A 25,597-nucleotide genomic window follows, 5' to 3' on the forward strand; every position below is an offset into this window, starting at 1 on the left:
ATCATAATTTTAGAGAAGGAAATGCAACCTTCAGAAGTAGAGATAATACTTATTGTTGTACTTCTTGGGCGGACATTTGCTATTGTTAGCTGAGTTCTCTTTTGAAGACTCATTTTACTTCATATGAATGTAAACTATGGGCCTCCACCAACAATACACTTCTTGTGATTCACTTTTCGTGATTAAAACATTGGTTTTACAAAAAATGAGATTAATCTTCATAGGTGGGTTTTTATAAGTTGTTGGTAAATGGGAAAACAGTTCAAGAATACTTTTTTCTGGGTCTTCTCTGAAAGCAAAGTTACTAAGAGTTAAAATTATAGCAGGTATAATTCTATATGCAAAGAGTATGAAAGTTCCAGCTGTGTTTTAAGTACTGTGGGAAACATATTTCACCTTACTAAAAAGGAGTAATTTGTTTAAATTGAGACATTTCATAAGGATTGTTTCAGAATCCAAATTTAAGAAAGTGTCTGAAACTGGAAAAGAGAGACAAGAAAGTTACAGTTATGAAAATGTATTTTAGTATGGAAAACTAAATGGAATGGTGAGAAATATTTTTCTAAAGTCCAAGATGAAAGAAAGGACAAAATGAAGGATGTTAAGAAGTTGTAGAATATCTAAGTAAGTTGCAAAAGGTTTGTGAAAGGTAAATCTCAAAGAGTTTGTGTATGTGATTAAGTTAGCTATAGTCAGCACAGTTTAAGTTATTCAAGGTTTTTCCCCCCTAAGATTAACCTTTAATATGCTAATTCTCTATGTTTAGAAATAATAAGTTCTCTTTAAAAATTTATCTGCTCTTGCCTATCAAGATTATTCCTGGTGTCTGTTAGGTTTATTGCATATGGAAACTGAATCTTAGAGGGATTAGGGTTTGTACCTGTTTTATTTTTTATTATTTTTCACCATTTTTTTATTATTATTAGTTGTTCAAAACATTACAAAGCTCTTTGACATATCATATTTCATACATTCGATTCAAGTGGGTTATGAACTCCCAATTTTACCCCGTATACAGATTGCAGAATCACATCGGTTACACATCCACTTTTTTACATACTGCCAAACTAGTGTCTGTTGTATTCTGCTGCCTTTCCTATCCTCTACTATCCCCCCTCCCCTCCTGCCGCAGTCTGGCTGGGCACAAAATCACGAGCCACTCAAGCAGGAACAAACTTTATTTTTTGAAACTGCCGCCAATGCCCCCTATGCGCCAGGGAAGATTGCCTATCAATGCCCGCAGCATTCTCCCGGATCCCAAGAGGAAGTTCCTCCTCCGGAATTCCCTCCTACCGCACTTCCCCAACCAATGGGAACTCTCCAGGAGTCCCATAGCAGGCTGAGGTGGACAGCAGGAGTCCAATATCCATATGAATGCAGATCTTAACATAATCATATCATCTCAATGGCTTGCTGGTGTCACCTTTCAACCAAAAATGCCATGCATCATATTACTTGGCTGTGGCTCTTAGCACCCTCCCCCCCCATCTTCTCTCTCTACCCCATCTACTGTAATTCATTTCTCCCCCTTGTTTTTTTTCCCTTTCCCCTCACAACCTCTTATATGTAATTTTGTATAACAATGAGGGTCTCCTTCCATTTCCATGCAATTTCCCTTCTCTCTCCCTTTCCCTCCCACCTCTCATCCCTGTTTAATGGTAATCTTCTTCTCATGCTCTTCCTCCCTGCTCTGTTCTTAGTTGCCCTCCTTATATCAAAGAAGACTTTTGGCATTTGTTTTTTAGGGATTGGCTAGCTTCACTTAGCATAATCTGCTCTAATACCATCCATTTTCCTGCAAATGCCATGATTTTGTCATTTTTTAGTGCTGAGTAATACTCCATTGTGTATAAATGCCACATTTTAAAAAATCCATTCATCTATTGAAGGGCATCTAGGTTGGTTACACAGTCTAGCTATTGTGAATTGTGCTGCTATGAACATCGATGTAGCTGTATCCCTATAGTATGCTCTTTTAAGGTCTTTGGTGAATAGTCTGAGAAGGGGAATAGCTGGGTCAAATGGTGGTTCCATTCCCAGCTTTCCAAGGAATCTCCATACTGCTTTCCAAAATGGTCGCACCAATTTGCAGTCCCACCAGCAATGTACAAGTGAACCCTTTTCCCCACATCCTTGCCAGCACTTGTTGTTTTTTGATTTCATAATGGCTGCCATTCTTACTGGAGTGAGATGGTATCTAAAGGTGGTTTTGATTTGCATTTCTCTGACTGCTAGAGATGGTGAGCATTTTTGTGTGTACTTGTTGATTGATTGTATGTCCTCCTCTGAGAAGTGTCTGTTCAGGTCCTTGGCTCATTTGTTGATTGGGTTATTTATTATCTTATTGTTTAATTTTTTGAGTTCTTTGTATACTCTGGATATTAGGGCTCTATCTGAAGTGTGAGGAGTAAAAATTTGTTCCCAGGATGTAGGTTCCCTATTTACCTCTCTTATTGTTTCTCTTGCTGAGAAAAAACTTTTTAGTTTGAGTAAGTCTCATTTGTTGATTCTTGTGTTTAACTCTTGTGCTATGGGTGTCCTATTAAGGAATTTGAAGCCCGACCCCACAATATGTAGATTAGAGCCAACATTAACAGGAACTTACCTCAACATTGTAAAAGATATCTATGCTAAGCCTCAAGCTAGCATCATTCTGAATGGAGAAAAATTGAAGGCATTCCCTCTAAAATCTGAAACAAGACAGGGATGCCCTCTCTCACCACTTCTATTCAATATAGTTCTCGAAATACTGGCTAGAGCAATTAGACAGACAAAAGAAATTTTTAAAGGCATAAAAATAGGAAAAGAATAACTTAAATTATCACTATTTGCGTATGACATGATCCTATACCTAGCAGACCCAAAGGTTCTACGAAGAAACTACTAGAGATAATAAGTGAATTCAGCAAAGTGGCAGGATATAAAATCAACATGCATAAATCAAAGGCATTCCTGTATATCAGCGACAAATCTTCTGAAATGGAAATGAGGACAACCACCCCATTCACAATATCCTCAAAAAAAGAAAAAAATTGGGGAATCAACCTAACAAAAGAGGTGAAAGATTTAAACAATGAAAACTACAGAACCCTAAAGAGAGAAATAGAAGAAGATCTTAGAAGATGGAAAAATATACCCTGTTCATGGATAGGCAGAACTAACATCATCAAAATGGCAATATTACCAAAAGTTCTCTATAGGTTAAATGCAATGCCAATCAAAATCCCAAAGGCATTTTTTGTAGAAATAGATAAAACAATCATGAAATTCATCTGGAAAAATAAAAGACCCAGAATAGCAAAAGTAATTTGAAGCAGGAAGAGTGAAACAGGCGGTATAGCGATACCAGACTTCAAACTATACTACAGAGCAATAGTAACAAAAACAGCATGGTACTGGTACCAAAACAGGCGGGTGGACCAATGGTACAGAATAGAGGACACAGAAACCAATCCACAAAACTACAACTATCTTATATTTGACAAAGGTGCTAAAAGCATGCAATGGAGAAAGGATAGCATCTTCAAATGGTGCTGGGAAAACTGGAAATCCATATGCTACAAAATGAATCTGAATCCCTTTCTCTTGCCATGCACAAAAGTTAACTCAAAATGTACCTGCTTTAAAGTCTTTTTAAATATTACTTCCTAACTGGTTGAACAACAGTTATTTTAGGTTATTACAATATAGTTGACATGCTAAATATATGTGACCAGAGATATGTATACATCTGAGAACTGTTTGTCTGAGTCTTGTCTAAGTGTTAATGTAAAAGTTGACAAATTGAAAGTTCCTGTGGATTTACAGGCAAGGTAACTTAAGTGCTTTCCTTTATACATTGTATCTGACATGGAAGAGTCATACTGCCCTTTGAAGACCTGACTCATATCTGTTTGCTTTGATTAAGTCTATTTATGATCATTGACACTGTTTCCTAAATGTATAAGAGATTTAAGGATAGCTTAGGAAAGCACTTTACCAAGCTAGTGTTCACCAAATTATGATTGTCTGCAGCAATAGTCTCCTTCAGATTTACGTCATTTAATGTTTTGTAACTGGATAAAAGTTACCTGTTATCAATCAGTTCTATATACAATTTTTTGTTACTTTTTACACTGGGATAGAAATTTAGATTTTTTTGAAAGAAAAATCTGATTAAAGATTAACAATATGGGAGGAAGAGGAGGGGGTGGAGGAGGAGGAGGGGAAACTTGGGCACTCTCTTTTGTTTGATTCATGTTTCTTGTATTAGGTTATTTCTCCAGAGCCTGCTTCACCTAAATCAGGCTCCACCTCTCACTCTGTTCTGTGTTAGTGTTAGGATGGCTCCATGGTAGGCTTAAGGTCACACAAAGTTATGTTCAAAAGATAGATTCGTGTTGTAATGATTACTACAATCTCAGAAACAGACAGGGGATGTAATATAAAACTAAGTCAGGTTTTGGGTGAAGTATAAGAGGTATTTAAGGTTGTAAAAGGGTTTCAAAGAAAGTATAATTTATAACAGATTTTGGATGTGATTGAACTGATAAATTTATGGGTCTTGGTGGAGATAAAATACATACCAAAGTTAGATTAGTTGTTATAAAACTTGTTTCTTGGTTCGTAGCTATTACACAAACTGAATACGTGCTCCTGATCACTGGGATGGCCAGCTGAACTGGTAAAAAGGGGAGAACTGATTACCATGGGCAGTTCCTACCTCAAAAAGTTAATATGTCTAGGATGGATGGCAATACCAAAGGGTAAAAGAACAAAAATGGAAATGAGACAAAGAGGTAGGAAAAGGGGAGACTTTTGAGAAATAGAAAGTCCAGTGGTCCCTTTTCAGAATATAATATTTAGACTTAAATGGGATGTAAGATCCAATTATGACCATTTTGAGCTTTCCAAACTGTATCCAATCATAGCCATTTTAATTGTAGTACTTCCTTTTGCCCTCCCCAATTTTCAAGTTAGCCAATTGTATAGATTGTAACACTGACTTTCCTATCAGAGCAAGGGACAGTACTGTACTAGGAATAAAATCAGGCAGACAACCTGCCCAAGTATGCTTACTTGCCAAACTTTGTTTGGTAGCATACCCTTCTGCAGAAAAAAAGTTTGCCTTGCCAAGTTAAAAAAAAAAAAAAAAAGTCTTTGGTTTTAATTATATTCTTTTTAGTCTCGATGGGAAGTCTAGGACTTCCAGCTGCAATTGTCCGTGGAGGAGGAGTAGGCTATTTAGCTCAGCATGTAGGTGAATTTATCAGCAGAAACCGTATGGCTTATGCCCCAAGAAGGTTTTTCTCTTCATTTTTTTAAAAATAATGATTAACCACTTTTATCCCAAATTTCTTATAACATTGTAATTGATCAAAATTCATTTTCTGATGAGGTTAAATATGGATCATCCATTTTTTGGGTGGGGGGGAGTATCTGTAGACCATGCCAGGTGTCCTGCAGGTATAACAGGGTTTCTCAACCTGTGATATCCTGTTTAAGCCATTTCATTCTTTGTTGTGGGGCCTGTCCTGTGATTTTTAGCATTTTGTAGGAGAAGAAGCACAATTGTTTTCTTCAAACCTCGTAGGTTCTTAGTTGGAAAGACAGATTAATAAGAGACAAACAAAAAGGCAGATTAAAAAGAGAGAAAAAAGTTTATTAACATGTACATTTCAAGTACAAATGGAAACACCCCAAGAATGAGTAGTTCTTAAAGAGGTAGCTTTAAATTCCATCTAACTTAGTATCTGCAACAAAGATCCGTAAATTTTCAAAAATAGAAAAAAAAATAGCAAGAAAAGCAAGATAATTTTGAGTCTCTAGAGGTGGTAATTTGTGGGAAGGCAAATAAGTGACAGATAAAAACTAGTGAATAAAGCTGGTTGCTATGGTTTGGATAAGTATCCTTCAAAGGTTCATGTGTTAAAAGTCCACAGGGTTATTCACCTGCTGGTGGTGCTATTGCAGGGTGGTGAAACCTTTATAAGGTGAGGCTTAGTGGGAGGAAGTTAGATCACTGGGGGCATAATAAAGAGGATATTGGGACCTCTGTCCCAGTTTTCCTTTCACTTCCTAGTCACCCAGCATTAAGCAGCTTCCTATGCAACTCTACTGCCGTGATGCTCTGCTTCACAGAGGCCCAAAACAGTGGACTAAAACTTTTGAAACTAAGCCAAAATGAACCTTTATTCCTTTTAAGTGTTTACTCGGGTTTTGTGCTAGTCAGCTTTCCACTGCTGTGACAAAATACTTGAGAAACATAAACTTAATGGAGGAGAGGTTTATTTGGGCTTTTGGTTTCAGAGATTTCAGTCCATGGTCAACTGGCTCCATTACTTTTAGGTCTACGTCTAGGCAGAACATCATGGATAGGAACACATTGTTATTGATTTAGATATCAGGTATCCCTCAAAAGCTCATGTGTGAGACAATGCTAGAAAGTCTAGAGCTGAAATAATTGGGTTATGAGATTCTTAACCTAATCAGTACATTAATTCCAAGATAGGGATTAATCAAGTGGTAACTGTGGGTAGTTAGGGTGTGGCTGGAGAAAATGGATCCCTGGGTACATGCCTCTGGAGTATAATGTCTTTCCTTTACCACACCCTTCCACTATGGTGTTCGGCCTCACCTCTAGCCCAAACAATGGAGCCAACTCAGGAACTGAGACCTCTGAAACTGTGAGCCCCCAAATAAACTTTTTCTTCATTAAAATTGTTCTTGTCAGGTGTTTTGGTCACAGCATTTTCAAAAAAATCTAACTAAAACACACAGAAAGCTGTATGGTGGCTGGGGAGCAAAGATTGAGAGTGAGGATGGGGCTGGAGTCCCAATATAGCCTTTAAGTCACTGTCCCCAATGACCTAACTTCCTTCCATTAGGCTCCACCTCCTGATGTTTCTCTGACCTCCCAATTGTGCCATGAGCTGGTGACCAAGCCTTTAACATGGAACTTTTGGGGAATCTTCCAAACCCAAACTGTAACTGGATTTTGTTACCATAATAGAAAACTGAGTAAAATAATTGTTAATGTACAGTCCTCTGGGTTCATCTTCTTGTGATCATGATGTAACATTATCTTCAGTGGCTAACTTTTGTTCTCTATGACAGATGAGAGGCAGGGTACAGAACTTCTGTCTTTGTAAATTTACATCTTTCTTTTAGATAAAGAGAGAGAAGACAGAGAGCATCATGTTGCTGCTTCTTATTAAATTGTCTCAGCTCAATAGTCCTTCACTTTTCAGGTTCTACTCTCCCACAGTGATTAATAGTATCCCTGACCTCTTCCCATATCCCAGTAACACTTGCCTGAGTTATGACAAATAAATTTGTCTCCAGGGCTGGGCTTGTGGCTCAGTGGTAGAGCACTTGCCTCACATGTGTGAGGCATTGGATTCATTTCTCAGCACTGCATATAAATAAATGAATAAAATAAAGGTACGTAAACAACTAAAAATATTTTTAAAAAATGTCTCCAGATATTGTCATTTAGAAATTTTCCTTAGATGAGAACCACTGACTTCATGGAGAAGGGTTCATTATTTGGAATACTGAGTTCTGTGTTCCCTTCAGTCTTTAGGATCCAAACTTGGCCATGATTTTGAATACAAAATCAAAAGAGGCCTAAATCAACATTTTAACCAAATGTAAGTGAATATTTATGTGACAGTATTGTGTCTAAACTCTAAATTCCCAGAAGTTAAGAAATCTCATCATTTTAGTTTGCTTCTTGTGTTGTGTTGTCAGTGAGATCCAAATTTTAACTGTCAGCTTTTGTGATTCCTGAATCACTCCACAAGATTAAAGGTGGCTTTGTATATAAACTGGGATCAGAAGGATACTAGTAAAGCTTGGTCAGTATAAGGACAAATGAGCTATTTATTATAGGCTGTAAGATTTTCATATATGGCCTTTGCAGAAACGAAAGTGGAATAGATAAAAAGAGAGCTCTTGTCTTCTTTAAGTTTCAAGTTTATTGTGGCCTGAGAATGAATCCAAATTGACAAAACCACCAGCCTTAAAGAAACAGGGATGAAATATAAAATATTAAAATCTTATTGAGAAGAAGGACCATGGGGCAAATTAAAGAAAAATCACATTTCAGAACTTTGTAATAGACGAACAATTATGTAAGATCTACAAAAATTCCAATAAAAAAATACTTAGACTTCTGCTTCTTTCTCTGAAAGTAACTTGAAGAAAAACATTTTTCCAAACTTAATGTGGCCGCATGCTGTGTAATTATCTTTAAATCACAAATACAGCCTAGCTGATCTCTCTTTTAAATGCAAATGAAAGTCCAAGCAATAACCTCTCTTTTGGAAAAAAAAGAAAATCTTTCTCCTAGCAATATGCCTACTGTCTTTCTGGAAAAGAGGATAAAGACAAGACTGGGTTATATGACTCTGTTGAAAGACAGTTGTGGGAGATGCCCTCAGACCCCCCAGAATTGGTATAAAGATCATTTAAAACTGAAAACATTTGAACTAAGAGGTAAAAAGAAATCTTATCTAAGGGGAGCATGCCTAGCATGACTGTAATCCCAGCAACTTGGGCAGAAAGATTACGAATTCAAGGCCAGCCTTAGCAATTTTAGCCAGGCCTTAAGTAACTTAGTGAGACCTTGTCTCCCACAGAAAAAAAATGGTGGTAGTAGGTGGGCGTTGGGGCTGAAAAGAGGCTCAGTGGTTAAGGGCCCTTGGGTTCAATTCTAGGTATCAAAGCAAAAGACAATAAGTACGAAAGATATCTAAAGGCCCCCTCATTTGACAAAAATAGGGCCTCCAGAAATACAAGTGCCATTAACCCCTCTCCAAGGGAGTTTCTTATAATTTCAGCCACCATGAAGACCAGCTGTACTTTCGTTAGTGTCCAAAAGCCCAGTAGGACCTTCCATTGTCTACCTTGAAGTCCCAATAGTCCCTCTGCAAATTGGTACACCTCACTTTTTACTCAGGACCACCTATGAGTTACTTATGACACATGTCCATGTAAGTGAACCTTGTTTTTTTTTTTCCCCCATGTTTTTGTTTATCATTAATTTGCAGGCCCCAATTGCAAGATGCAAGTTAGAAGAGGAAAAAGCTTTTCCTCAGGACAGAATCATGTAGGTGCTTTGGCTTTGTTAGTGCCACAATGAGAAGGTCCAAAAGACGATCATTCTGCTCACAGCATATTATCTCTGCAGTATCTCTGCAGATACCCGGATTTTATTTATTGTGTATGGATGAGGGAGATCGAAAGAGACCAGGATTCTTGGTGTCTTTCTAAGGCTAATGAGGAAGTAAAGCTCTGTAAGTTTTAAGTGATCTTCTCAAGGTTGCATGGCTGCATGAGAAGAGCTGGAACAAAAACTGAGCTTATACAGATCAGAGAGGAGTGGGACTAGGGGCTCGACACAGTCAATCAAATCAGACTTGTCTCGGAGGAAGGAGACAGAGATGTGCCAGGGACTTCTTCAGAAGAGCCCTATTTCCATCTTAACAGCAAAGTCATCTAAAGAATAAGAACACCACCCCTGCTGATGGTAAAGTTCTTGAAACCAAAAGGGATATATGCTGTTTATTAATGGAAATAGCACTATATTACTGACTTTCAGAATTCAGAATACCTGGTGTGACCTCAGAACACTGACAGATTGGGAGAATAAGAGGTATAGTGTGGGGGAAAAAATGCACTCACTTTAAATTGAATTTTGTACCAATTTACAAAATATTTTGCATGAATTATTTATAATGGCTTCTGGGAAGAATTTTTATTCACTTGCTCCTTTCCACTTTGTTAAAGCAACACATTTTAAATAAGCCCGTGAAGCTAATCTATCCAGCCTCCCTGTGATAGAATGCTTGTAATTCATCACGGTACAGTGTTTATGATGTTTGTCGGCATGATGAGCCATGTAAGAGTAATTACCATATCAATTTTATTTATCCAGTCTCAGTTTATTTGACCCTTCCTGAATAAATTCACATATTTAAAGTCACTTCATAAGGGACAACTAAAATGCACTCCTGCACTAAGTAAAACAAATGGCCCCTAATGTACCTCAGAGATCCTTGGCCCATATCTTTTCCTCTAATAATGTATTAGGATCTTATTGCAAGTTCTTTTGTTTTTGTTTTTTTCCCCCTCCACTAAAACATTTTATTTAAACTCCTTAAAGATAAAGCTGGCACATTCTAAAGGAGGAAGAAGCTAAGTGCCAACTAGAATTCTGATGTGAGTTTTACAGAGTAAGGCTATTGCCGTGGATTGGGTATGATCTGAGTGGCCTCCAAAGGTCTGCGGTGTGTCACCATCTGCTAAGCTCGGCAGAGGCCAAACAAATGGAGTCTCCCAATTTTGGACTTTGAACCTCCAAAGCTCTGAGCTGAATAATAAATAAGTCTTTCATTTTTATAAGTTATCTATCTTAGGTATTTTGTTATAGTAACACAAATCTAACTAAAATAGCTATTTAAAATTCTACGAATAAAAAATATTGCCTATGAAATAGGCACTCACACTCCATATCAATGCTGCCACTTTTCATTGCCCCAAATTAATAATTTTTGGTATCTTAATGATTGGTTATAACCAATGGCTTGGTTTGAGAATGTTGTCAAGGCAACTATTAAAAGTGTATCAAAACCACTAATGATTCTTCAGCTGGTTGAGCACTCTGAATTAAAGAAAATTGGGAGACCTTATAATCAAAGTCTCTGTAACCTTTCCTTGTTTCTCCCCACCCCCCTAACCCACAAGGGTAGAAAGAGGCTCTCTCTGAAGTTCATTTGTCTAACTGAATGAAGTTCTTCCCAAAGAAATTCAATTGTCTTAGGCTTCCTCCCTAAAATCTCATTAATCAGGGAAAATTAACTCAGAGAAAAGAAAGCTAAAAGGTCTCCATCTATCTACCCTGAAGACACAACCTGTTTTTCTGAGACCTCCCAGCTAAATGACTTTATCTGCATAATAAACAACCTTTGGGCATAGTGTAGTTCCACTACTCTCCTTTTTGTGGATTGTTCATCTCTCTCTTAGAGCCCAGAGAAACTTTGTCTGAGACCACTGTTTATTTTGGCGAACAATTCTTTCCTCCTAAAAAATCATTTACTAATGCTCTAAATGGCCTACAACTGCTCAATGCCCCAACTTCCTCTTTCCTTCATATTCTGTATGTTTCCCATTCACATGTGGGTGTTATAAGCCTTTTCTTCTATTAATCCATCTATTGGTCTATTGCTAGTTTACATTAGCCAACTCAAATATTGAAACTTGAAAAGGGAAAGTTTGAATTTCCCTGCAACTAGATCAAGTACTTTTCTAACACATTTTTTTCTTTCTTTGAGTTTTATAAATGAAACTCATGTTGTTCTCCACTATTGAATCATTTTGGTTTCTGAGGGAAGTCCATTGTTATATTATAAACTCTCAACAAATTACTAAAGAGGATACTAAGAAAGTATCACTAACATTAAAACAGAAAAAAAATAAAAATAGGTGAATACATTGGTTTTTTTTTTCTTTCTTTCTTTTTTGCTAATAAATGAAAGAGGAATTTTTTTTCTTCTTTGGACATTCAAAGAACTATAGGATATTGAGGAATAAGATTTTCAATCTATTCTATCATATGTTGACAATGCACTGAAAATAAATAAACTTTTTATCATCAGTAACCTTCAATATTACTGGGGTCCTAAACCAGACACCTGATTGGTGGGAAGGGGGGTCACAAAGGATCAGATTTGCCCATCTGATGCCTTGAGGGTCCAATTGGAGAGATAAAGCAGGAAAGGAATTCATTTGCACTGTGGCCATACTGGGAAAGTGTCTAGAAACTTCCTATGAAAACTGCCTTTGGAAATATCAATAACATTTTGAGGTGCTAAAAATAGCTCCAGGATAATCTAGTGGAAGAACTGGGGTAGGAAGCCAGAAGTATCTCTAGTTAAGCAGTCTTCGCCAAACTGATCTCTTGGTCATTATCACAGATCTGGTTTGCAGGGTTCTGCTGGTGCCAGAGAAATTATTATTGCTTGAGGTGGCAGGGATGGGGATAATGTTCTTCAGGAGATAATTACATGCAAGACATACCATTCATGGAACTTAAGATAAACTCCAGAGAAATGACTCAGAGAAAGAACCAGCCAGAAGAGCAAAATGGAGTCAGTCAGGACAATAATTAGGTCCTCCTTTAAATCCTCATTTTTAAAGGGTCTCCTGTTACATCGACTCCTCAGTTTAAAAAAAGGTTCTGGAAAGAGTGCTAAATAGATCACCAGTGGGAACTTTTATAATTCAGCAGTTTTATGTGTGCCCTCTTTATGGTATCATTTTAACCAATCAATGTTTGCTGCTGTGTGATTTTACCAAAAAAGGGGAACTCAAACAGAGAAGATTCCACTGGAGTCTTCAGAATGGCTTGCCTGCCTGTCAGATTCTTCCTGTTAGGCCACCAGGCCACTGAACTTGTAACGTTGCATCCTATTTTTCTCCTTTGACTCCTGTTGTTTGATGTCAGGGTATGGATCAATCTGTACTTACCCAGGGCAGAGGAGAAAGTGGTTGTCATAGGTCTTCAATGGATTTTTATCAGAACTATAACCTGTATCTTCTCTTAAAGTATATTATTTGCTTTTTTAAAATGACTTTTAGAGTGGTTTACATATAGACATGGCTTTCTGACAATTTCTCTGATTAAAAAAAAAATTCTACTTTCTATTGGTCAGTATACGTGGAATAGATAAAATTCATTATCCCAATATATTTGCTGTGTTTGCCTAGGGAAGGATTATGTTTTCCCACACCAGAGACGTCAGGCTTGGTTAGCATACTGTGAGCGGCACCTTTTATCACCAGTGGATGTGTTGCCAAGTTCTGCCACAATAACCAGTTAATGTTCCAGCCAGTGGCTGCTCTATCAGCATCAGGCCTGAGATAGACTTAGAGTTGTGATAAGAAATTTTTATTTTGTGATTTTAAGTCATTCAGACTTAGATATATTTGTATCCATAGTAAAAACTGGCTTGTGCTAATATACTGTACCTTAAGGAGATGTGACGGGAAATAAAGGCAAACTAATATTTCACAGTGACTATTATATGCCAGGCAAATGGCACGTGCCAATTTAATCACTTATCATTATACAGACTATTTAAAATAATACCTGTATAGTCCAAATTGGGGTGAAGTGCATTGGGATCCAGAAGGAACACTTTTTTTTTTTTTTTTCAGATGTCTAAATTCAGCTTAAGGTTAATAGGTTAGTACTTTGTTTCTTGAAATGAAATGACTGTGTAATTGCCTTAGGTTTTCCTTTCTTTTTTCTTTTTCTTTTTCTTTTTTTTTTTTTTGCAGTGGGTCCCTCTACCACTAAGTTATATCACCAGCCGTTTTTATTGGTCATTTTGAGAGAGTATCACTAAGTGGCTTAGATTGCCCTAGAACTTAAAATCCTTCCTCAGCCTTCCGAGTCGCTGGAATTACAAATATGTACCTCTGCAACTGCTTCTTGTTATTTCTTTTTAGTATATGCCAATTTCTGCAGGAATTTTAAATTAGGACAGTTATAATTATTTGAGTACATTTAAAAGAAAATCAAAATGTGTTTCCTCAATTTACTGTGTCTATTTTTCTTGGCGTGATAGAGAGCACCAGTACCTGAATTCACATTTTGAGAAATATCATAAAACTATTTGTAAGACATAATATGGAGGCAACACACCCAGCATAAATATCAGTGAATGTGGACAAAGCTGACAGTCGGAAGATGTGAGAAGATATTTTCCTACTCACAATCACAAGAATATATTCATTACACTCTCAATTGGATCTAAAGTCCAAGAAGTTTGAAGTGTGATTGAAGCCAGGTCAAGGTTAGCTCACACACTTGAGTGTGCTTTCTGAGAAACTGACGATGATCAGCTCTGTAATAACTCAGGGCAACATTTATAACCCTGCCCTGTAGTTCCTCATTTTGTCTCAGTAGGACCACTCCATTAGGGTGGTTCTTGTCACAGAAGGAACTTCAGTTACAGGTGTCAGAAACCCAGCCTCATTAAGTTGAACTCAAAGGAGACTTATCCGATCATTTTCATTAAAAATCACTTAATTTTAAATGGCGAAGTCATTTCATAAGACATCCAAAGGCAATGTTTCAGCAGTGAGTAGATTCAGGAGTGTATGAGTTAGCAGGAATCATATCTCTCCTTTCCCTTGGTCTTCTTACCTATGGGCTTGTTTTCTTTTCAAACAAACTCACAGGGTGGTGAGAAAGTTGGTCATGGGAAATGCTATACAACTCGAGATTCCAGAGAGGAAAATATCCCTTTTCCAAAATAAAGTCTTGAGAGAACCTGTGATTGGATCATCCTGTGTCATGTGATAATCGTGGTGGCTTGAGTTTGGGCTCTTCTTATCGTCCAGATTGGAAACATATGCCTTACCTTTAGTAATGCAAGAGGAGAGAGTCCCGGAGAAACCCTGTGGAATAGCTTTCCCACAGAAAAGATTCTGTTACCAGAAAACTGGAATTAAAAATATGTTGGAAAGACAAAATCAGTGGCTAGACCAGAATGCTATTCTTGTCCCGTTGGCTGGGCAATTTGGCGGCCAGATGGACTCTAATCCCTTGAATTACAGTTGTCTTTGCTCTGGAGTACAAGACTTCAAAACAGCATGGGAAGCCTGGTCTTTTGAGCCTGAGATGGTTGAACATTTCTGGCAAAATCTATTGGGCAGGCAAAACAGAGTTTATTGCTTACATTGCCAAGAGACTACACAACTTTTCAAACTTTGATGGTGTCTCCGAGTAGAAAATACAAGTTTGAAATTTATTGATAATTGGAAGTTAAGGTTTATCCTTCACATCAGCATTATACAGTGGAGAATTTAAGACTGGATATAAACCATGATGTAACAGCCTAAGATTAGTGGAAAAGTGAAGGCAGGAGTCTTGAGGCAAGGCATTTTGAAGAATCTTGGGATGTAACTAATGTTCTGCCATCTCATGAGTATTGGTGACTCCAGAGGTTTCTGCTGGAGACTCAGAGCCTGGAAAAGTTATGCCAATGAAGGCAATGGGATCGTAGCCCAATTAATTTAGACAGTGAGCCCTGGGAGGGAAGGTAGTTGTGTCCCTCCATCTCCAAGCTGTGTGTGGGAATAGATGTTTTCAGTTCTCAACATCTTTTGGCCTAGAACAAAATGACAACCTAGTTCAATGATACAGACATGTTTTAAAAATCATTCCAAATGCCAAACGCTCATTCAAGATAGAAACATAATTAATTCATCTAACAGATGTTAAGGTGTGAAGGGAATAAAGATAAAACTTTAAAAGAAACATTGAAAGGTAAAACATCTTTTTTAAAACTTGAAGTATGTTTTCTATCATTATTCACCCAGCTCTTTTAAACAAATATCTTAATATTCAGGATAGTGTTACAATTGATATGCTATTGATTATTGAGAAGAAGTGTTCTGAATTCTCATGGACCCCTCCTCCTTGTTTTGGAGAGGCCTCTGTGCCTGTTGCTCTTATCTTTCTGGAACAGCTTCCAGCAGGGAGCTCAATTCCTTGGTATTATTGGAAGAAAAAAAAATCTCCTTCTTTGTTTTTCTTCCCCTGGTGACCTTTTACTTTTGAGATTATCAATCTAAAAAAACACAGTCAGAGGGAATCTCCAAAGACTAATGATGTTCATTGGGGATAGCAGAGGCTTGCAGTAAGAATATGAATGCCATGGGAAATTATGGGTGTATTCCAAGAGATGAGGCAAGGGGAAGTTCCAAAAGCCATGAATGAGGAGGATTATGTCAGCTGTTTTTAACCAATAATGTTTGTCCACAGAGATGAATGACCAAAGTGGTGTCCTCTGGGGAGGACTAGTTACTGAGCTGATGTCCCTGTAGAAACACCTTTCACATAACATTCTGGTGGCCCCTGGGTAGGCTCCTCATTTCTTTGTGATAGTTACTATCAGACAATCACATATATAAGGACCCTCCCTTCTCAACCTCCTTGCTTTATTCATTTATTTATTTTAAGGATTGACACAAGTTCCTGGATTGTGATTCTGACAACTCACTTTCCTTTCACAAGATGAAGGCATGAGCTTCTCTCTCCTCTCTCATGGTATTTCCTTCTAGCATAAGATATACCTTCATTTAGGTAACTTGGATTATCATAAAAGGTCCAATAACTCAAGATCACAATTATGTTGATCCTGCTAATGAATCTTTTTTAAAGATATGCTGTATTTTGAAACTCTAAGGACTCAGGTTAGTAGATGTCAAATGCTCTATCGATGTAAATCACAGTGTGGAGAATATAGAAGCATAACTATTGTGCAAAACACCCAAACCTAGTATGAATGGAGGTGACTTCTTTGGGAATGCATTGTCTCCAACAATGTTTTCTTGGCTCTTCTGTGAAATGGGCCCCGGCTATCTAGATGTCCCCTCTATTTCTTCTTCTCCCTGCCATGCATTTCCTGGGCTCTAGTGCCACTCTTAGGCACCGACCTTCACGTTATCATGGCAGCAACAGATCACAATAAATAAGGAGCAGGCACTTCCTTCCAGGGGGGTAATTGCTCCTGACGTAGAATTTTAGCTGTTACAGAAGCGTTGAAGTTCAGTGAGCCACCAGAAAGGGTGCTGGTGCTTTCCCAGGTTTTCAGGAGCACTCCTGTTCTTCCTCCCAGAGGGTTAGCTATGCTCCGAAAGCAATTCTCTTCTCTTCACACTGATGTTAACAACATGGCAACTTGTGAGTCACAAGAGTGCCAACTCCTCATCTGCAGGGTATGATCGTCTCCTGCAGGAAGGCTCTGAGGAAAGCTGGAGCAATTCAGAGTCCTCGGGTGCCACTCCGAGCGTACTCACCGCTCAAACGGAGCTTCTCCTTTCCTGGGTAAATTGCACACAGAAGGAAACAGAGACGGCCACAGAGAGAGAGACAAAGGAAAACCCACCGGCATCGAAGTACTTTCTGAAGGCAAGACAGTGACAAGCCTGGACCTATTAGCAAAGAGCTCGTCAAACCAGAATTGCATCTTGACGAAGTTAACCAGGTGTAGAAGACTTTATTCAAGGCTATTCCAATAGAAAAGAGAGGCAATAAACCAGGGTATGGGTGAAGGACATTTTTTTCCCTTCCCCACTAAGTGTTCAAGATAACGTGAAGATGACAACAGGTCAGGTTGGTGCCTAAATTGATCTAAATTAACAATAGATCAATAGGAGAAAGAGACATACAAGCTTATTACATGCATGGGGGAGTTACAGGGAGGCGATTACCCAGGACCCCAAATGAGAGTCACAAATTTATAATCCCCTTTTCATAGGGGAGAGAGAAATTGGGATATAGCAATTTAAAGGAATTTGGAAGAACAATGGAAGAACAGAAAATATCCTGAGTTCCTTTGGGCTGTGGTGCAAGTGGTGACAGGTTATGAGAAGGTGAGTGGCGCAGAACTGTTAAGAGCAAAGATTGTCTTATCATGCAGGAAAGTCCCTTAGGGAATCCCTGAGAAGAATGATGAAAAATCTGCCTGGGTGTGGTGACATCTCTGGGGGTTAATTTTCCCTGGATAATGAGGTTTGGGGGAAGGAATCCCAGACAACTGCCTTTCTTTTGGAAGAATTCCTTCAGCCCTCCCTGCAGCTGGACAAGGAGGGAAGGAATAAAGGGCAGAGACCTTGATTCTAAGGCAGTTTCTAAGGCTTCCCAGTGTTCACTAGTTCAAAGTGCTCAGCATGGCAAAGTGTCATAATCTGGGGTATCATTTTCTGAGCCCTAACACCAGTATGTGCTCAGTCCTGCTGAAATAAGACACTGGAGAGTTTTAAGGACTGGAGTGTGGTGGGGGATCATGGTCTGCCAGGGTTCGCTAGGGGGCCTTACTCACAGGGAAAATGAACTTTCTCTTATCTCTAAGACAGGAGAAAGTTTCGTCATTTAGAACAAGATACCCATCATCCTAAGGAGACTAGATATAGGAGATCTCTTTTTCTTGATGATTACATTTCTAAGAGGGGGTTTCTAGGTCCTCGATGGAGACATTTCCAGGGTTATAAATCTGAGGAGAGTCTAGGAAGGACTACCCAAAGGAGAAGAGGATGAATTTATGTTATTTCTTCAGTAAATGCTGCAAGGAAAAGAAGATCAGGAGTCCAGGGGCAGGAATATGGCTGCTCCAAAATTTAGTCTGGCTGAGGCAGAGGCGAAGGCTATCTTGGTCACACATGGAGGACATCTGCATCCATCTGGAAGCTTCTTCACCAGAGAATAGAGAGCTGCCTTGGTCTCATTCCAGGTGTGATGTGGCACACTTCACACATATGAAGTCAGTGTCTTCCCATATATGTCCACAGTTTCTATGGAAGTTGGGTTGAAGCTCTGAGACCACCAATGTCTCCCTTGTGGCCTCTTGCTGATTCCCTAAATTCTTCTTGTTAGCCATTCAAGCTTTTGGATTAGCCCTCGTTTACCTTGGGGATCTCTTATAAATGAACATATTTAAAATATGTAATGTAATGAGTGAATATATTAATGCATATTAAATTATACATGTAAACATGTTTGAGTACGTATTTAAACATATACTATATTTACATGTAAGGCATATGTATGTACTTATCAAATATATCTTTATGAAAACATGAACTTTCTAGTGTCTTCTCTGAAAGAAGATCAAAATAGATTCCTCTAGGATGTAGAATGCAAAAAATAAAAAAGCGGGGAGTAATATTTGTTATATCTTTACTATGAATCATATGTAGTCATAAGTCCTCTACTGGGACTTATTTCATCATTATAACATCCCATGAAGTAAGTATGACGGTCCTCATTTAAAACATAAATGAACTCAGAAATTCGATGTCTTTAACGAGGTCATGCAGCTGGTCAGTGGCAGAGCTGGGTTTTTAACACAATACTGCAATAGTCTGATTTGTCCACTTTTGTTGTCTGATCACTGACCACCCTGAGGTACACCCATCTAACTGTCCCTCTTGCCCCACATCTGAACAAGCCATAGAAGAGAGGAATCAAATCACACCAACCTCTGCCTACAAACCTCACCCAAGTTCCTCCCTTAACCACAGTCAGACCAAAGCCTCTCCCTTCACTGAAGCTGCTCCCAACCAGGTTGGGGAGGTGCACAGTTCTACTCTTTTGAAATACCATTGGAGTATTAATAAAGGTTTTCATACCTTCTTGGTGATGAATGATGTCATGGGTTTGATTTCTGTTATCAGTTTTGTTTGGGGGAGGGCATGTGCCCTTTTCTTTGCCAGCATAGCAACTACAAAACAAAATACATGTCACCATGTCACACTTCAGAAGCCAAGATTCTGCATGTGCCTTTAGCCAAACGGCCTGCTCCACCTAAGAAACAATATGCAGACAAAGTGAAGAATAAACAAAAGCTCATTTGAAAGAGAATCAATTTAAGCATGATTTGCACTGATTTTGTATATTTGAACTTTGTACATGGTATCTAAATTTTGATTCATCCTCCTTTCTGTGTGCATTTGGTTCTTATGATTATAAATTTTAGTGAAGAGCAATATTCTGACGCAAAGTAAGCTTTCTTACATTACAGGACTGTGGTTTGATGCCTATGTCTCCCTTCTCTGGTCTGTTATTATAATAAATTTTAAAAACATAGAGGGCCTAATGCTGAGCCAGAAGACACATGTTAGGTTGCAATAGTAAAGACAGAACATCTCACGCATCTTCTGAAAGATTTAGCCAAAATACTGTCCCTGAAGGTAGTGAATATCTGCTTTATTTAGCTTCCCTTTTTCCAATTCTTTGATAACAAAACCAATTTTTCTCTGCTATCCCATGTTTCAGCAGAGTTAAATCCTTTAGCTTTATAAAATTTTTCCCAGTCATGGAGGTGGTCTTGAAGCTCATGCTTGGATTATGAATATATTTTATCTTCCTGAACATAATGTAGGTTTAGAAATGGACCATGGCTCAATTCAGGGCATCCCAACTCCTCCCTGAGAACCTTCTGCCAGAGCCTTGCCTTTCATTGGCATTGCTAGGTGGGTAAGATGGGCCTAAAGGAAGGGCTGTCATAGGTGATAGAAGATCCCTGAAGGTAGATTCATTGAGAGAAAGGCATAGGGCTCTGGAGGTCATTCCTCTGGAAGTTTTACTTACATAAGTGAATGAATCCTTTTTTCCCCCAAGTTAATTTGAATTGAGTTTCTATTACTGCAATCAAAAGTCTTAACTGCAAATATGTTAATACATATCAGTAGTGCACATATGTGCCATGCAAGAAGTACTAGATAAAGTGATCCCATAATTTATTGTCCAAATCAAGACTCTTTGGAACAAGGAAACGGGCATGATTCACATTTACACAGATGAACAGTTATGTTAGAACTGTCTCAGCCCAAACAGGGCATATGGTAACCTCCGTAGTTAGGGTTGTATCATTACGTATTCATATTTCCTAAACCTTGTAATAGCATCCTCCATGTATAGATGTTTTAGCAATATACTTCGTGTGTTAGGAAATGTAAAAATAAGTGCCAGCTAAGATTCTATCTAGGCCTTAACTTATATGTATGTGTGTATATATATATGTAATAAATGATTTATAAGTTGGGGCAGAGGCTAATTTACAGATAAATTACCTAGAGTAATGAACAAAAACCATCAGTTGAAGTAGGGGACCCCAAGTGAAGAAGAGACAGGTTGCTGGCCATTCATGTCACATAGGCAGGTGTGGTAGAGTCACTTTGCTTGACCAACAGTACTACTTCTTTCTCTTTGATTACAGAACCGTTCTTTGCTTTTTCTGTAGTGATGCACTTAGCTACACAGGATGAAATATGATTATTCTAAGGCAATCCTAGTAATTTAATTCCCCTTTTTTATTGAATGATTTTTAAAAGATTCTAATTCACTTATGACCGATGGAGTATAAGGAGGAGTGTATTGGAGGCCCCTAGGGAGTTTTTTTATTCCATGAAATGAAAGAGGCACAAGAAAATATATCATTTTGCCTCTTCATCTGTTTCCTAATAATATTCCTGTGTTTGGTGCTATTGGGTTAAGGTTTCATGACTGAAATTGGCAGCAATTTGGCATCTATGAGATGATAAGATTGAGAGCAAGAACCAGCTTGCAGAGGGTAGATGGATTAGCATGTTTGTCACTATAATAAAGTTACCTGAGGCAGACTACTTATGAAGAAAAAGGTCTATTTAGCTCCTGGTTTTGGAGATTCAAGGGCATGACACTGAAATCAGCATAGGTCTGTCGAGAACTTCATGGCAGATGGCAGAATTCATGAGATAAGGAGGATCCAGTGGTGAGGCAGGAAGCAGAGAGGGAGAAGAGCTAGGTTTACTCCTTTGCCAACAGCTGTCAAGAGAACTAACTCGGGGTCCCACAATGAACTACCTTAATTCCTTTCCAGGGTAGGGCCCCTGGTGACCTCCCACTAAGCCATACCTCTTTAAAGTCCCAGTACTTCAACATCATCACACGGGGGATGGAGCTTCCAACACCTAACACACGGACTCTTGGGGGACAAACCACACTGAAACCACTGCAATGATGACATGGAAGCATGGGAAGAGTTCAGATTCTTAGTGGTAGCACTAGGTTGTGAACTCTTTCTGAAATTCCTGCCTCTAGACTTGGTATAGAGCAAGTGGTGTTTTATGGGTTTTATGGGTTGAGGTCACTTTCACCTGAATGCATCCTGATTGATATAGCTGGCACTAATTTAACATCAGACTATATTTGTCCCAAGACACAGTCGTACCCTATTGATGGGCAAATTCTAAAGACAGTTTTCATGGGAAGTCTCACACCATCTCAGATTCTGCCTTATATTTTTAAAGAGAACTAGAGATGTCTAGACAGGCCTCCTGTTCTCTACCTAAGAAGATATTTCTCTCTTTCCCTCTCCTTCTCCCTGACTTTTTTTCCCCCCTGCTACATCAAATCATTCTTCAAAGGTAACTATGGAAAAAAAAGTCAATAAAATTTATGAGAAAGCTATAAATATCAATGGTTTGTGACTCCAGAATCATTTTGTAACTAAAGTGAGAGCAATAAACTACTACTAAGGTAGTAGCAACTTATTACTACAACCAAGGAAACTAATTGATGACTTTTCTAAAAACCTATATAAACTCTGTCTAACCTAGGGCCCTTTCCCCCACTCTCTGCTTTGCAGAGAGCGATATTACTTCACTGAATTGAACTTTCCACAGGCTACTGGCTCTAAACTTTCATTTCCAGGTGTCATTTATCAGGCCATTGGATGGTGAAGGAATCGGCATTGATACAGCCATTCAGAGACATGGGCTCTCGTCCCAGATTTGCAGCCAGCAAGACCTGCCACTGAAGACAGCTTACGAAAGCCCTTAGGAGATTTCCGTTTTACAATCTGTAAAATGAAGAGTTTGGATGAGAGAATTTAGATGTCTAAAATTCTACACTCAGAATTCAAAGAGATTTCATCTCAGGAAGATAGGTTTCATAGCACTGTTGTCAGTAGTTGCTTGCAAAGTCTTGTTGAGTAGTGTGCCACACTGAATAATGGCCCCCCCGGGAGAGATCCAGAATCAAATCCCTGGAACCTGTGGATGTTATTTTACATAAGCAAAAAGGATTCTGCATATGTGATTGAGTTAGGAATCTTCAGATGGGAGGGTTATGCTGTGTTATCTGGGTGAGTACCAAATGTAATAAGAGTCTAGTATGGCAATATGTAAATCAATGGATGTGCAACTGATGTGATTCTGCAATCTGTATACGGGGTAAAAATGGGAGTTCATATCCCACCTGAATCAAAGTGTGAAATATGATATATCAAGAACTATGTAATGTTTTGAACAACCAACAATAAAAATTAATTTAAAAAAATGTTCAACTACACAAAATAAATTAAGGGAAATCTTAATGAAAACAAAAAAAAATGTAATTAGAAGGCTGGGTGTGAAAGCATGCATCTTGAAGTACAGGGGAGAGGATGTGTGACCTCACTGGTGGCTTTGAAGATGAAAGTGGAGCTCATGAGCCACAAGATGCAAGGAGTGCAGTTCTAGAAACTCAAAAGGGCTTAAAACTTAAAACTCTTCTTAAACCTCCATGAACAATGCAGCCCTACCAACACCTTGATTTTAGACATCAGAGCACAATTCTAAGATAATAAATTGTATTGTTTTAAGCCTCCAAGTTCACGGTAGTTAGTGATAGCAGCACAGATGAATAATTTAAGAATAATGGTGAAGTCTTGTTGTCAAAGGCATGTAGGCTAGAATGTATGTGTTGTTACTCTTGGAGTGAAGGAAGGGCCATGCTTGCTTTACTATTCTCTGTCTGCAGTTTCTAGATCATGAAATGGCTTTGTAATAAACTGGCATTTTCAGATTTTATCTGGCTGTTACACCTGTGTGTGCAGGCTCTGGTGTGTGCTGCCGAATGGCTCTTTAGTTCTAAACAAGTTTTCCTCACGAGTTACGGTTGCAGGCAGGGGCCCATCTGACATGCACATATGCATGAACCACCTTCATTTATGTCATTTCATCCAGAGGCTCCTAACCTATGACAAAATACAGACATTGTGAAAGAGTAAGCCTGGATTTTAATTTAAAATACCCAAACAGAATTTCCTAAATGTGTTATTTTCAAGTATTTTACAGAGATCATGAAATATAAAAAAAAAAAAAAAATTGAATAAAATGGACTTGGTAAGTCAACACCATTGACTGATATAATTTGAAACACTCCCAAATTATTGATTCTTATGTAACATGTTTGACATACTCTGGTTCTTTCTGCCATGATACCTGTTTTCCTGTTTTTAAAATAATATGTGTTAAGATCACCCCGAATAGGCTCAGAAATCTCCCCCAAAAGACATTAAATAATACTAAATATAAGATTCATTTCTAAAATGCTGACTATTAGAAAGTTGCCAATCTGTCTTGGGTTGGGTGGCATTTCATTAAATTTGATGTAATCTATTTGCTGACTGGAAACACAGAAAATATTACCTCTCTGCCCCAATTTATAGAAACTCTAAATTGAACCATATGAAATTACTGTTTTTGTAGGCCAAGGATCTTTGAATGCTGGCAATTTCAAATGGCTTAATACATTAAACAAATTCATTAATAAGGAAACTCAGATCCAAAAACCCAAATTAAATATAATAAATCGGTAAACAGTATGACTTTCAGGTTATTGAAAGAAACAGGTAAAAATGAGTTATAAACTAAGGCTGTGTATATTTTTGTCTTCGTTGATTGGTTTAAACTTTATCATGGATTTGTTTCATTCTTTGCTGTGAATGTGTACATATTTATTAAATAGTGAAAACTATTTTACGTGAATAAATAGTGCAAATCATGAATTTTCTATTACTGAGTACTTGAATCCCGCATTAAATGTATGTCATAAATGAATTTATTGTACACTATATAGTATCAATATGAGGCTAGACATGGCTAGAGCATAATAGAAATGTTTACCTGAACGAGAATAAGAACTGTGAGTTTGAGGGCTGCTTTGCTACTTACTTCATTCTTCTTATCTGAAAAATGGAAAAATAATTACCCAGAATTGCTGTGAGATTTACATGAAATAGTGTATGGAAAGATATTTGTGAATAAGAAAGTACTATAGAGAGTCACTGTACAAGCAAGGTTAGTCCTTCTGAGGACTCACCATTTGTGGTTGTTCTAGGATATTAGAATTAGAAACTGGGTACTAACTAGGATATTAACTAATTACTAGCTATTAACTGGGTGCTAACTGAGTATGCTGTTTTGTTTCACAAACTTGAGCAACCAGCATAGGAATTATGAAAGAGGGCTTAAACCCATGCACTCACCTATAATCCCAGCAGCTTGGGAGGATGAGGAAGGTGAATTGCAAGTTCAGAGGCTAGCCTGAGCAACTTTACAAAACCCTGCCTCAAGACAAAATATGAAAAAGTAAAAATAAATATAAGATTTATTCACTTATAAGCAAGGACAGATAGTTACTATGAGTGATTGTGTGAAAAAAAACCCATAAAAGTCTACTACTAAATAAATAAAGAATAAAGCCAACAATGACATTTCAAAAGTAATAGTAAATTTTAATTTTAAAAATAATTTAAAATCCTCACTTTTTACTCCTATACCCAGATGATGACAATTTCTCCTCCTCCTCCTCTTCCTCCTCTTCTTCTTCTTTTTCCTGGGTATAGAATTTTTTTCATTCAAGTATATTCATAAAATTCTTTTTTCTCCTTAATGAACTGATAGATCTGGTGATATCAGAAGGTAAAACACACTTCTGTTATGGCTTCTACATCAACCATTTTACAAATAATAATACATCTTCACTGTATAACTATTGTTATCAGTTCATTTTAATATGTTACATTTTAAGAATGTTTTACTGTCATTAAAAATTACTGCATGAGTATTGCTGGAGTTTTAGGGAGGGTATATACATATGTTCATATTTTTACTTTATTACTTCTATATTACTTTTATCCATTAACATTTCTTCTTTAATAGAGGAAGAGACATGTAAATAGATATTTTCAATACATGTGGTCATTCCCTGTACATAAAACAGAGAATTCAAGGC

This window comes from Callospermophilus lateralis, chromosome 2 (genome assembly GCF_048772815.1).
Source record: "Callospermophilus lateralis isolate mCalLat2 chromosome 2, mCalLat2.hap1, whole genome shotgun sequence".
NCBI lineage: Eukaryota > Metazoa > Chordata > Mammalia > Rodentia > Sciuridae > Callospermophilus > Callospermophilus lateralis.